This window comes from Pteropus alecto, unplaced genomic scaffold (assembly GCF_000325575.1).
Source record: "Pteropus alecto unplaced genomic scaffold, ASM32557v1 scaffold3, whole genome shotgun sequence".
NCBI lineage: Eukaryota > Metazoa > Chordata > Mammalia > Chiroptera > Pteropodidae > Pteropus > Pteropus alecto.
The window spans coordinates 32,820,771-32,833,931 of record NW_006442484.1 but is presented as its reverse complement, the minus strand read 5'-3'; the positions used below and the strand labels follow the sequence as shown (position 1 = coordinate 32,833,931).

The following is a 13,161-nucleotide window of genomic DNA, read 5'->3' as shown; positions in this document are numbered from 1 at the left end:
TAACAGGGTGAGTAAAAAAAAATACCCCAGCATTTTAATGACTACTTTTGTAAATATTTGTTGCATCAAAACGATTTGTTCTCTCCCTGAGCCCGAAGTGCCTTATACCAGGCCTGAAACAAAACTCCCTAAACCCAGAGGGCAAAAAGGCCACACTTTGATCCACCCCTCTCACAATCCAAGTTGCTTCCCCAAATCATGATGTGCCAAGTTTTTTGGACTCATGAACTCTGCCTCATTACCAGGCTCTTACAGATGCTTGTCACAGCTGCCTCAAGACTATTTGGAGTCTGAGAGAGAGTGGTTTCAGCAGGGAAAGTATGACAGCATAACTGCCTCCCATAGGGACCAGCTGGCAGATTGCCTGAGAGACCTTGGCCATGCCCTGGATTGGCTCTCTGTGTGATTGATTAAGCAGTTAGAGGACTTATGGGAGAAGCAAGCTCCAAAATTGATCAACTTTTCAATTTTGCCTTTTGCGATGACCTGAGAATCATCTTCCAAAGGGTGCCTAGCTTCATATTCCTGTTTCACCACCTACCTCCTGTGTAACCATGGGTTAATTATTTCAGCTTTTTATGTCTTGGTTTCCTAATATGTAAAATGGGGGAAATAACAGCAGCTACTTCATAATTTTGTTGCAAAGATCTAGGATAATGCCCTTAAAGCTTACTGGAGGATATTGTTAGCTGTCTACCTAAGATCCATTCTATCTTTTTTATTCACAGAAACATAATTTTTTGGGGGGTGGCAATATGCCCAGCTAAAATACTCCCTCCACAGACTCCCTTACAGCTATAGTGGCCATGCTTTCATTCTATAGGGAGGCGCTTCTGGGAAAGTGACAGATTTTGATGAAAAAAAAAAAAAAGAGGACAGAGCCAGCAGGATACATATTTCACTCTTTGCCCTTCCTTTTTCCTTCTGTATGGAATGGGGATAGCCGAGAAAAAAAAAAAAAACTCAACCATCTTGCAACTAAGAGAACAAAAGCTACATGCTAAGGATGGTTGACCAGGAAGCTAGGAGGAACCTGGATCCATGATGACTTTCTCTAGCAGCTATGCCAGGAGTGGACTACCTACCTCAGGACTACCTACCTCAGGACTTGTTACACAAGGAAAAGTGAACTCCATTTGGCTAAATCACCGTGGTCCAGGTTCTGTTATATGCAGCTGAATACAATCCTGATCTAAGCACTTAGCACATTGCCTGCAAATAGTAATACTTTAATAAACATTACTTTATTATTTTTCTATAAAGCCATCATGATGGTAAGTCAGCTGTAATTGCACAGAGGACTAACAGAGGTTCACAATTATTGTGCTGAAATTTGGTTACAGTAAATAATACTTAAAGTTCTCTATTATCAACTAGAGCTGGTAAACACTGGCTGTAATAACATTTTTAAAAATAGAATTTGACATTCTATAGTAGTTTTTGTTGTTGTTTCTTCTGCTAGGTTATATTCAACTGGCCCTCTAAGAAGATGATTTGAATGATAAGTCCAGTAAATTTATGAGAGGGATGGGAACAGGACATTTTAATACTTTGACTAACATTTACTTTTTCCTGAAATTAAATTTTATTTGGTGGAAAGAAATGTTCATTTCCAAGAGATGTTTTATTTTTATTTATAAATATAATAGGTTAGTTTCTTTGGAATTCAAGAATATTTTAACGCTTTTTAAGTAAGACTGGTGGTGAGGAGTAGGGAGAATAGAATTATATTTGCTAATTTGTTGATTTAACCAAGAATAAATCTGAAATACATAAAAGCCCTGAGAGATTCTCAAGATTTTCTCAGGAGTTAGTAAACGATACCATATATAGCTTTTCCTGATAGCTCTGCTTCCCCAAGCTCGTCTGCTTAGATTGAAACATGGATCCATCCCCAACACCAGAAAACATCAATCTGGAAATGTAACTTTACCATGTGACCAGGAAACAATCAGAAAACCTATCAGATGCCTCCACAGTCCACTAATTGAACTGTGTTTTTCTTTTCTCAGTTTTTGTACTTTGTTGTTCAGGTAGAGGAAAACAACAGGATAAGTTGGGCTAGGCTGTAGTAATAATAAATAAAAATTTCAGTGGCTGAAAAAATGCCAAAATTTGTTTCTTGCTCATTCTAGTCGTCCTTCATGGGTAAGGAGGGACACTGTCCTGATTATAGCCATGGAACCCAAGCTGAGAGAGCAGCCACCATCTTGAATGTTGCCAGTCACCACATCAAAAGGAAAGGGCCTTGCCCTGGTAGTTTCAAATATGTGTTGCTTTTGCTCACAATTCATTTGCTAGAACCAGTCCCATGGCCCCACCCAAACAAAAGTGGGCACTGAAGTCCAGTCCTACCATATGCTCAGAAGGGGAACACCAGAAAGAGTCGGCAAATCACACTGACATTAGAAAAAAATAGCATTACTGAGTGCCTGTTATATACCAGCTGTGTCATATCGCTTTTGTTATCTAATCCTCATAACAAATTTTTATATTGTTTAACTGTAAATTTCTGACAAGAAATCTGAAATTTAGATAGGTCAAGTAATTTGTCTAAGAATATACAGAATTTGATTTCCCATCCGATATATAGATTTGATTTCACTTTCACTTGATTTCAAAATCTGTGCTTTTTCCATATTTCCCCAAGCCTCTTAGTATAGCATGCTCCTCACAACTTCACAATCTTGGGGGATGGGATGGAATGGGAGGGTAGAGAGTGGAGAAAAGGGTTTATTGTTAAGAAATACTTGCTTCCACAAGGCCAAATGGTTCATACTTCCTGGCCTCATTAGTTTAATGAGGCAAACAACAGAACTAACCTAACCAAGGATCTGAAACTGAGCCCCACAAGACCAGAAACAAAAATGACTAAAACCACATTATGAAGAAGGAGATAATAGGGATGCCAAGTGGGTCAGACAGATAGTGCCATCAAATTGAGAGGCAGCAATATGCTATTTCTGTTTCTCAAAAACCTCCAAGTAGCCCCTTCTGAATGTCTTCTGCAACTCAGTGTGAAGCCCAATTGCTTTAAAGAGCTCTCTTTGCTATTATATAATTCTCACCTTTAATCCCTAAAGAGTGCTTGAAATTTTGAGAAGTTCACTAAAAACATTATGCATATTTTTTTGAAATTATTTCTCCGAATACACTAATTCTGAGAGAGATTCACATTTTGAAGTGAAGTACTCCCTCAAGCACATCAGAGAGGCTGATTCCGTCTAGAAGTGTCAGGCAGAGCATGGTTGTGTACCATTGACCTGATCTGCTTCTACGACGGATGTAATTTTCAGCAAGGAAAGCCTAATCCTTTAAGCTTTTAAAATAGTTTTTACGTTGTGTCTCATTTCTACCACATAGTTAACAGTAAGACCTTAAAAATTGAAGATGTTGATATAATATAGCTAGATTTTGATTTTTCTAAGTACACTCTAAAAATAAATATAATCCTGAAGGAATATAATTCTTTCTCTTATGAAGACTATGCCTAAAAATGCCTGTGATAAAATTGTTATACATAAAAAGCAGCCTAATGTACATTTTAACAGCACCATCAATTCTAGAACTGCCAGACGGCCATAGTCACTAGCTTCAATATACCACCTGGAGGCGCTTGGATGGGTCAAGGCCCCACCTCACCTCTGATTAGGTCTGTTTTAGCAGTTATTATGCTTGAGTTATAGATTACAGAGGATTTTCCCCCTGCTTCTCAATTTTTCTTTAGCATTACTTTTATGATAAAATATTTTTTAAACCTGAATAGCATCTACAAGTACTTCATATTACGTACTTCTATACTTCCTTAGATTTTTAGAAATGGAAATTACTGTGAAGATAGAGTGTCAGAGACTCAAATAGTACTCTTAAAATAATCAATAAGGCATGGAAGTCGAAATTCAATTTTAAGAGGAATGTCCCAGAGTTGAGGGTCAAACCCTCCTTATAACAGCCAAAATTTAAGTCACCTGAATAAATAGAGAGACAGAAGGAAAGGGCAATCTGAACTCTGCAACCTCTCGTATTTAAAAGAAGAAACAGAAGAGGTAATTCCAATTGACCCTCTGTGTCTTCTGTGTTTTGCATCTCTGGTAAGGTTAAGATGACAGCCCATTCTAAACACACATTCATTTACATTAGCAGCCTTTTCTATGGGTGACTTAAGTGCATATTTGAAACATTCCAATGAAGAAAAAAAAAAGACATCAAAGGACCAAATAAATCCACACAAGCATGGGAATTTCAGAGCCAGTTTATTTGGACTTTATCTCACTCTTATTTGCCCACCATAATACAAATGAGATCATAAAACAGTACCCTAAAGACGTGCTTTTTGTAGTCAAAACAGTATAGATCTTGGCTCTCTTTGGGGAAAAATTACAGTGGATGCTTTGACTATGTTAGCAGAGGGGACTAAGGAAGGATGTTGGGACAATTATTTTACTAACATATTTTAAATGAGTCAAATAGGTGTCAAATTCCTTTCTGAACACAATTAAGCCTGCATACTGAAAATGAACAGGAACAGGTTGAGAGCAGATTTTATACTACTTGGGTGGTTAGCTGGATTGGCCTTGACTGGAATGCCCTGAACAGTCCAATGGTTGGGTTGATGATGTAATTCAAGTTGAACAATTATTTTAACTTTTCAGACAGTTGGTCTAGGTCTAGAGTCCTTTGTTTTAACCTAACATTCTCTTTTTAATGACTTTTCCCCTTCTTCTCTTACACTCCTTCCTCCCTTGATGGTATCATTACATATGGAAAATTGCAGATGTTTAGTGTATATAACAGTCAAGATTAATATTCACTTTTTAAAAAATCTGGTACATAGATAAAATCCATATAACAGCACATACAATACTCACACAAAGAACTCTAGGGCCTTCAACTTTAGTAAGAGCTAAAGAATGTTTTTAAGTGGAGAGGAAGAAATGATGAGAATATTTGCCACAGGATGCAGACATCAGTCCCCTGGTGCCATTAGCTCAACAGGAATTAAATGTAACTATGAACAGGGGAAGTCATTAACTCAATGGTATTTTTTTTAGAAGTCCTTACTCTGCTAACTGGCTAGGCTGTTTTGGTGGGTTTGCTCAAAGAGTGCAGAGAGTAAGACAATTCGATAGAAGAGAAGAAATGATGTGAGCAAAAGACAAATACTGAAGTTCTAATGGGTACAATTCAGGAAAGGCTATGGAAGTTATGAGAAAGAAGTTGTTAAATACTTAACTTGCTAACTGTGTCTTATCTGGTGGCTTTACTATTAATCAATACTGCAAGTTTAAGTACGGAAAAAATCAGAAAGGGGTTCTTTGTTCTTTGTTAACACAAACATAAATATTTATACAACAGAGAGAAATAAACTATGGTTATCTCCTTTGGAAGTCAAGGATGACTGGATAATAATCAGTCAGAAAAACGTAATAATGATTGATGACCGGCAATGTCTTATGTTTTATGTCACTAGGAGCAAATAGTTTCTATATTTTTGGCCTGTTCCTCTATATACACAGTCACAACTACTAGTCACTGAAGAAGTTTCTTATGTATTTTTTGAAATATGTATTATTCTTTCTAGGTCCAGAAAATGATGAAGTAATATTTATCCTTAAAAGTTGCCCTTTTTGTTTTAACTTAAAAAGTTTTTGTTTAAAAATTACAAATGCTAATTATAAAAATATAAACAATGAAGAGGAATATAAAAAAATTTCAAGTAAAATGTTCTCCCCTACCCTTCTCTTCATATTTATTTTAGTTACCTATTGCTGCAGAATAAATTGCTCCCCACATTTAATGGCTTAAAGCAATAAACATTTATTATCTCACACAGTTTCTGTGGGTCAGAAATGCAAAGTGGCTTAGCTGGGTGGTTCTTGGCTTAGAGACTCTCACAGATTGCAATCATGGTGCCAGCAGGGATTGTAGCATCTGAAGGCTTGACTGGGGCTGAAGGATCCATAACCAAGGTCATTCGCTCACACTCTCAGTGCTGATTGTTGGTAGGAAGCCTCAGTCCTTTGCCTATGGACCTCACCATAGGACTTCTGGGTGTTTTCACAAGAAAGCTAGCTGTGCCCAACGTGAGTGATCTAAAAGGCAGAGCAAGGAGGAGGCCAGTTATTTTACTAAATGTCTTTTATGACCTAATCTCTAGAATCATAAACACACATATAGTAAATCTGGCCTATACTCAAAGGGAAGAAAATTAGATCCCATCTTTTGGAAGAGGGGACACTGAAGGGCTCTAGACGCCCTTTAACACCACAACACCCCTCCTAGTCTTTAAGGTTAACTACTATTAATATATTGGTATATAACTTTCTAGACCCTTTCTTTCTATGCATATACAAATATGTATATGATGTACATATGTATTTATATATTATTTTATCTTTTATATACACTTATTTATAAAACCATCAGAAAATGTAAATTTTTATTCATTAAATAATTTAAAGACATAAATTCTCTTCATAGAACATACCTTGTTCTTTTTAATAGCTGCATAGCATTAAAACTTATCATTAGGAACTTGTAATTTATTTAATCACTTCTCTAACGATGTATATTTGGGTTGTCTATAGTTTTTGTTACTGTGAATAATGTTGCAGTGGACATGATGGTGCATAAAACCTTACCTGTCCATTTAAGTATTTCTGTAGTACACATTCTTATAAATGGAATTGCTGTATCAAAACATTTCTACTTTTACTATTTTGATGAGTACTATCGAATTGCCTTCCAAAAGTGTAACAATATTCATTTAGTCATTATATTGGTCAGGGTAGGCTAACCTGCAGTAATAAAGAGAGCTTAAATTTCCCATGACTTAAAGATAATAAATTTATTTCCCTCTTCTGTAATAGTTCAAAGCTGATTTCCTTGACAGCAGCAGTGGTCCTAGGGGATGGAAAGTGTTTATTCCTACATCTCCTACTTATACATTCCTTCAAGAATCCACAAATGTAATGTCTCTACCACTTTTATGATGTTCCAAAGTGACTCTGGTTGTCACCATTGCCATTCTAAGCAGTGGAGAAAGAGGAAGGCGTGTGAAGGGATGAGTTTGAGAATTCTTATTAGCCAGGCCTGGAAGTGGCGTTTATTGCTTCTACTCATATTTCATCGATGAGAACTGCAAAGGATGCCGGGAAATGTGGTAAAGTTGGGCTACTATATACCCAGCTAGCTTTCTCTGCCACAGGGATTTTAAAATATTTAAAATTGGTATGTCATGAATAGCAAGCAATCGAGATGGATGCTAATTGTAAAAAAAATCAGAAGAGCCAAACAGTACATACCAGCTAAATATTAACCCTGATATACTGCCATGAAAATTTGAAAATCAAAATCCCAATAATATTCTTCATGGACTCAAAAGTAAACTTTTGTTTTGCAACTTAAGTTGTTTTTATCTTATCTAAAAGAGCAAATTTTGTCAAGGAAAATAATAAGATGTTCTACTAGATATCAAAACATATATGAAGTTATAGTAATTAAAACAACGAAGTACATAGGAATAGATTGATGACACTCATTATCATAAAGATGTAGATTCTGCCAAACTCTCAAATATAGTAATCATCATTTTTCCTGAAGACCACCCTCTCCAAGTCCACCATCATCCTGTGTCAATGAGGATTGGTTGCTCTCTAGGCTTCCCGCACTATCTGAGGCTTCTTTTTGCAGTTTTTCTGTTTGTTTGTTTGCTTCTATACCATCTTTTTTCTTGATTTCCTCAATCATTTTGCTGCAGCTGAACGTTTAGTGGCTACCTGAGAAAGGGCACGTGGAAGATAAATCTTTCAAGGCCTTGCATGACTAAAGATATTTTTATTCTTCCTTCAAGCTTGATTGGCAGTTTGGCTGGATATTAATCGGTAAACATTTTTTTTCCCCCTCAAAACTGTCTTCTGGCATCCCGTGTTGCTGTTGAGAAGTCTGGTGTCATTTTTCTATCTATTTCTTTATGTGTCATCTGTTTTTTCTTTTCTTGAAGCTTTTAGGCTTTTTTCTTTTTTCCTGGTGTTCTGGGATTATGTGAAAACATGCCGCAGCTTTTTGTTTGTCTCATTTGTTTCACTGAACACTCATATGTATTTATGGGACCTTACCCTCTAAGGAGTCACTGCATCAAGTTGTGAGGACTTTTCTTCTATTATTCCTTTGATACTTTCCTCCACTCCATTTCTTTCTGCTTATTATTTTTTTGATCTCTCTGTATACTGTCAATCAGATGATAGACTTGCTAGATTGATTCTCTAACTTCTTTATTTTCTTTCTGCTACTTTTTCATCAGTACTTTAGAAAAAAGCTTTCCCTCTTGTCATCAGATAAGATATAATATTTATTGCCTGTAGGCTCAGTATTCCTCAATCTTTGTCTTTATAGCCTGGTCATCTGCTCGAATTAAAAAAAAAAGAGAGAGAGAGAGGGAACTGAACTACAGAGGCTGGACTAAGCCCACTCAGCAGGAGTACTGCCTCCTTGTCATTATGAGTACTTAGTACCCTGAAATCTTTGCTTTCAATGCTCCTGCCAATGCCATTTAGATAATTCACCTTCTATTTGTATCCAATGGATATGTTTTCTGTTCACTCTTACTCATACTCCCTGTTTATTGATGATTACAACTGCCTTAGGGTATCTGTATACAACTTTCTCATCTCTGGTGTCTTTTAGCTTTTCCTGTGTATAACGACGACTTCTTTGTATTTTTCACATAATGTTCCCAGGATAATCTAATCATCTACTTAATCGCCATCATTCCTGTTTGAGCAGATATGTTTCTCAAAGTTGCCCATGTATATCTCTACCCTATTGCATGGCTGCTCTTGAGTCAGATAACCACTTCTTGACCGGGATGGGTGGTGGGCAGAGACACCATTGAGCAAACTCCATCTGAGCAACTACTCCTGCGTACTTCTCTGTCAAGAGGTTGGAGGTATGGCAAGTATTCAAAGGTATGGGTAGCCTTTTACAGTGACTTTAGGAGCCTCAATGGCCTCTTTGAAAAGCAGAAATAATTAGATATCTCCTACCTATTTCAAGGATTGTTAGGAAAATGAAATAAAATATTGCAAATTACAAAGCAGTTCACAATGTAAAACAACTAGCACAATCCCTGGCATATAATATATGTCCCATTAACAGTGGTATAACAGGATGTGTAAAGTGCCCAGTACTAAAATGGGTTATTCAGGCCCACTGCTGAGAGCTACAACACTAAGCACCACATTTCCTTAGACTAGGGCATTGCCCAGCACTGAACAGTGGTATAACAGGATGTGTAAAGTGCCCAGTACCAAAATGGGTTATTCAGGCCCACTGCTGAGAGGTACAACACTAAGCACATTTCCTTAGACTAGGGTGTTGCCCAGCACTGGGGCTGCTAGCTAGGCTGGCTGACAGTGTCTGTCAGAAGGGCCATCAACTCTATCATCATTCCTGCCCATAAAGCTAGGAGCAAGAAATGGGGGACCTTTTGTGGGGGGCGCAGAGTTCTTCAAGAGAGGCTATTCCCTCTTATCACCAGCGTGGGAAGCGGAACAAAAGTTCTTCCTCCTGAAGCATGGGGAAGGAAGCCCCACAAATATGTGTGTATGTGCGCGCGTGAGTGTATGTAACCGCATCCACCCCTGCTCCACTGAGTCAGGGACATGTGAGAGTCTCTAGTGTGAAGCTGCCAGTGCTGGAACTAGCAGAGATCCTGCTGACACTCCCTGTGGGGAAAGGGGTGGGAGAGGGATGATGGAGCCAAGAAAGAACAGATAGTCTGAAAATAAAAAACTTTCCCCTAAAGCTAAAATTTTTAATTAAAAAGACTAATTTTTTTCTCTCTTTAAAAATTTCTTTTTATGGTGAAATATTGCACATAACAGAAAAAACATAAAATGTGCAGCTTAATGAGTTATCAAGGCAGTATCTGTGTAACTACTATAAGGGCCGATAAATATGACATTGCCAGCACTCCAGCAGTCTCTACCTTGTGTCTCTTCACAATCAGAAAACCCTCCCTCCCCACAAAGGTAACCACAGTGGACCTTTATAACAGTAACACTTTTGCTCTTTTTAAAAAAGTTTTTTTTCATTTAAGTATGTATCTCAAAGCACTATACTTTGGTATTGCTTATTTGGGGACTTTATATATATGAAATCATACAATATGAATATACATCAACTTGTTTGTGTATGCTACTGTTAATGGACATTTGGTTGGTTTCCAGTTCAGGACCATTATTAACATGCTGCCATGTACATGACTCCTGGTGTGTGTGTACACATATCTTTAGGGAATACACCTAGGAGTGGAATTGTTGAGTGACAGAGCACGTGACTCCTCAACTTGACTACAAAATGTTTTCCAAGTGGATTCCCGATGTACATTCCCACCAACAGTTTAGGCGAGTTCTCATTGCTCCACATCTAAAATGATAAATCTTCATTCTGAGATAACATATTCCTATATGAAAAAAAGGTCTTTTTTAAAAAAAGTGAAAAAATAATGATAACAGAATTAACAGGTTGCTTTTTCGAATGACGTTACATGGCAAAATAAAGACCTAATAGTTTCTTTTAGGCCTTTCCCCCTTGAAATTCTTCTGGACTGTGAATATCAAGTGCTAGAAACCACAGTCTCACAGAACAGGATATAGATTGTCTCTACTTGTCTTTTTTAACATCAAAAGCTACTTGATACAGAATGGCCCCCAGTGACCCTCTTTTTTAGGTATTCATGCCTTTGTATAGATTTCCCACATTGAAAAGGGGCTGATTTTGTGACCAATGGAAGTGTCAGTGTATGAATTCACAGGCTAGGTCATAGAAGACATTGCTGTTCCAGCGCTGGTCTTTTGGATCGATCACTCTGGGGCAAGTCAGCCACCAAGTTGTGAGGATGCTCAAGCACATAGAAAAGAAGCAACTTACCAACACCAACTTGAAAACCAAGGAACTTTGAGCTTCGGTCACACCTTCAGATGATTTCAGTCCTCCAGCCTTCTAGACCCCAGCTTCTAACATCTCAGAAATCATAAATCAGAGACAAGCCATCCCCCTGTGTCTTGTCTAAATTTCTAGTCCACGGACACCATGAGATGATACATGATTATTGTTGTTTTAAGCCACCAAGTTTGAAGATAATTTGTTACAGAGCAGGAGATAACTTACATAACATAATAGAACCACCTAGGAAGCATCCTTGTCAAAAATTTGAACCTGGATCTGATAATGCTTCTATATTTAACTGCAGGTTTAGAAGCAGAGGTTTAGATGAAACAGAGGAACACGTTAAACAAGTGTACCACAGAATATAGAAAATTCTATAGCACAAATAACTCAATTTCTTCAACTAGTAAATCGAGGGGAGGGAGGATGAGGAGAGGAACCTATAAATTAAAAGGGATTTACAAAGTATGAGAGATTATATTATTCCCAGTATTTGCTGTCCTCTGTTGTGGGAGAATTATCTTTCTCTTTCTCCTATTGATATCAGCTTTGGTCATGTGATTTGCTTTGACCAATGAAATGTAAGCAAATGTGATGGTTGCTACTTCTGAGCAGAAGCTGTTGTATTTTTCTTTCCCCAGAAGTTTTAAAAGTCATTGTATGTTTCAAGCAGTCCTCCTTTCCATCTGCCAGGAAGTGGGTGTATCCCAAATAGGGACTCTTTCTTCAGTCCAGGGCCAGGAGTGAAGAGGATGTGAAGCTGACTCACAGTGGAAATCCGTGTGAGCAGGAAATAAACCCAAATTGTTATAAGCCACTGTGGTTTTCAAGTTGTCTGAGACTACAGCATAACCTAGTGTATTTGTGTAAGAAATGTTTCAGTCTAATACCACGGATAAATCTTGTTAGGATTCCAATTTATGAAACCATTGTAGAAATCTGAATACAAACTGGATATTTAATAATAATTAAGAATTGTTATTTTTTTTCAGGTGTGTTGATGGTATTGTGGTTATGTTTAAGACAACAAAAAGTTCAAATATGTTAGATACCGGGTTTGGGGAAAGAGAGAGTAGGTGGGGGCATAGATTGGGCATAAGTTGGTAATTGTTGAGCTGGGTGGTGAGTACATGCCAGTTTATCATATTATTCTTTCTACTTTTGTTTATGTTTGAAAATTTCCATAATAAAAAATTTTGAAAAATAGTTTGTTTACTTCAGTTCCACAGTTGTCTCTGACTCCTAAAAGGGTACAGAAAATACAGGAGCTGGAAGGAAGGAGCTGATCAATTAAGTTTAGTAAGTGTGACTACGCAAAGGAGGTATTTGGATCAGGCCTCAGGAAGAAGACATCAAAATTAATCATTTTCAGTGAGAAAGATGTTTCCTCAGGAGTATTATATCAGGTCAGAGCAATATCAGGGAAAAATTCAGAATACCAGAGAGATATAAGGACGCTGGAGGTGTTAGCCTCCACCTCAGGTGTGAAAGGGGGGCTGTGTGGCTTAAGTGGACCTTTATCCTTCCTCTACCTATTGGCTAAAATCAAATGTGGTATCTGTTCTTACCAGTTAAAGTGTCTGACATGTTCTTCAGCTGTGTATTGGCTATTAAATTAATGGTTAGAATTAGGAGATGGTTCCGGAGCTCACTCTATCCACTCTCTGCCTCAGCTTGGAATTGCATTACTTCCAGGAACACTGCAAACCTTTTGAGTTAATTACAGAATGTTTTCTATTGTTTCTCTTGTCTCCTATAACGCGCTCTAATTCACTCTTAATGAGGCCCCAGACTGCATTTCCACCATTTGCTTTGCAGGGATAGAATTTCCAGTCAGTGGAGTACACAAAGTAGCTGAGCTTAAGCCATCTTGCCGGCACCACACCCAGGAGGACCCCTTGAGTACGAGGAGTCCTGGGCCGAGAGAGAGAAGAGCTCAGCCTGAGCCAGACATCATATCAAGTAACTGTGATCCAGGATATGTGACCTGGAAACTTGTGACCCAGGACATGCGACCTGGGGACATAAACAGCTACGAAGGGGGAAGAAAATCTATTGGCATTAGAGAGGCAGCAGCATCCTTGGTGGTAGCAGCCATGGCTCCCTGGTCTGGAGGAGTCGAGTAAGGAGATCCTGCTTCTCAGTCTATCCTCTTAACCTAGGTTTGTCCTTTCTAGCAAAGGGGGAGGAGATCGGGGTGGAAGAGCAGAC

The 13,161-nt window shown here is 38.0% G+C and overlaps 1 non-coding gene across 1 annotated transcript; it reads left to right on the top strand.

Annotated features, from left to right (window-relative positions):
- Positions 1 to 12,469: 12,469 nt before the first annotated feature.
- LOC112470414 lies at positions 12,470 to 12,661 on the top strand. Its single transcript, XR_003042986.1, has one exon. It is a non-coding gene; the product is annotated as a U2 spliceosomal RNA (small nuclear RNA).
- Positions 12,662 to 13,161: the final 500 nt, after the last annotated feature.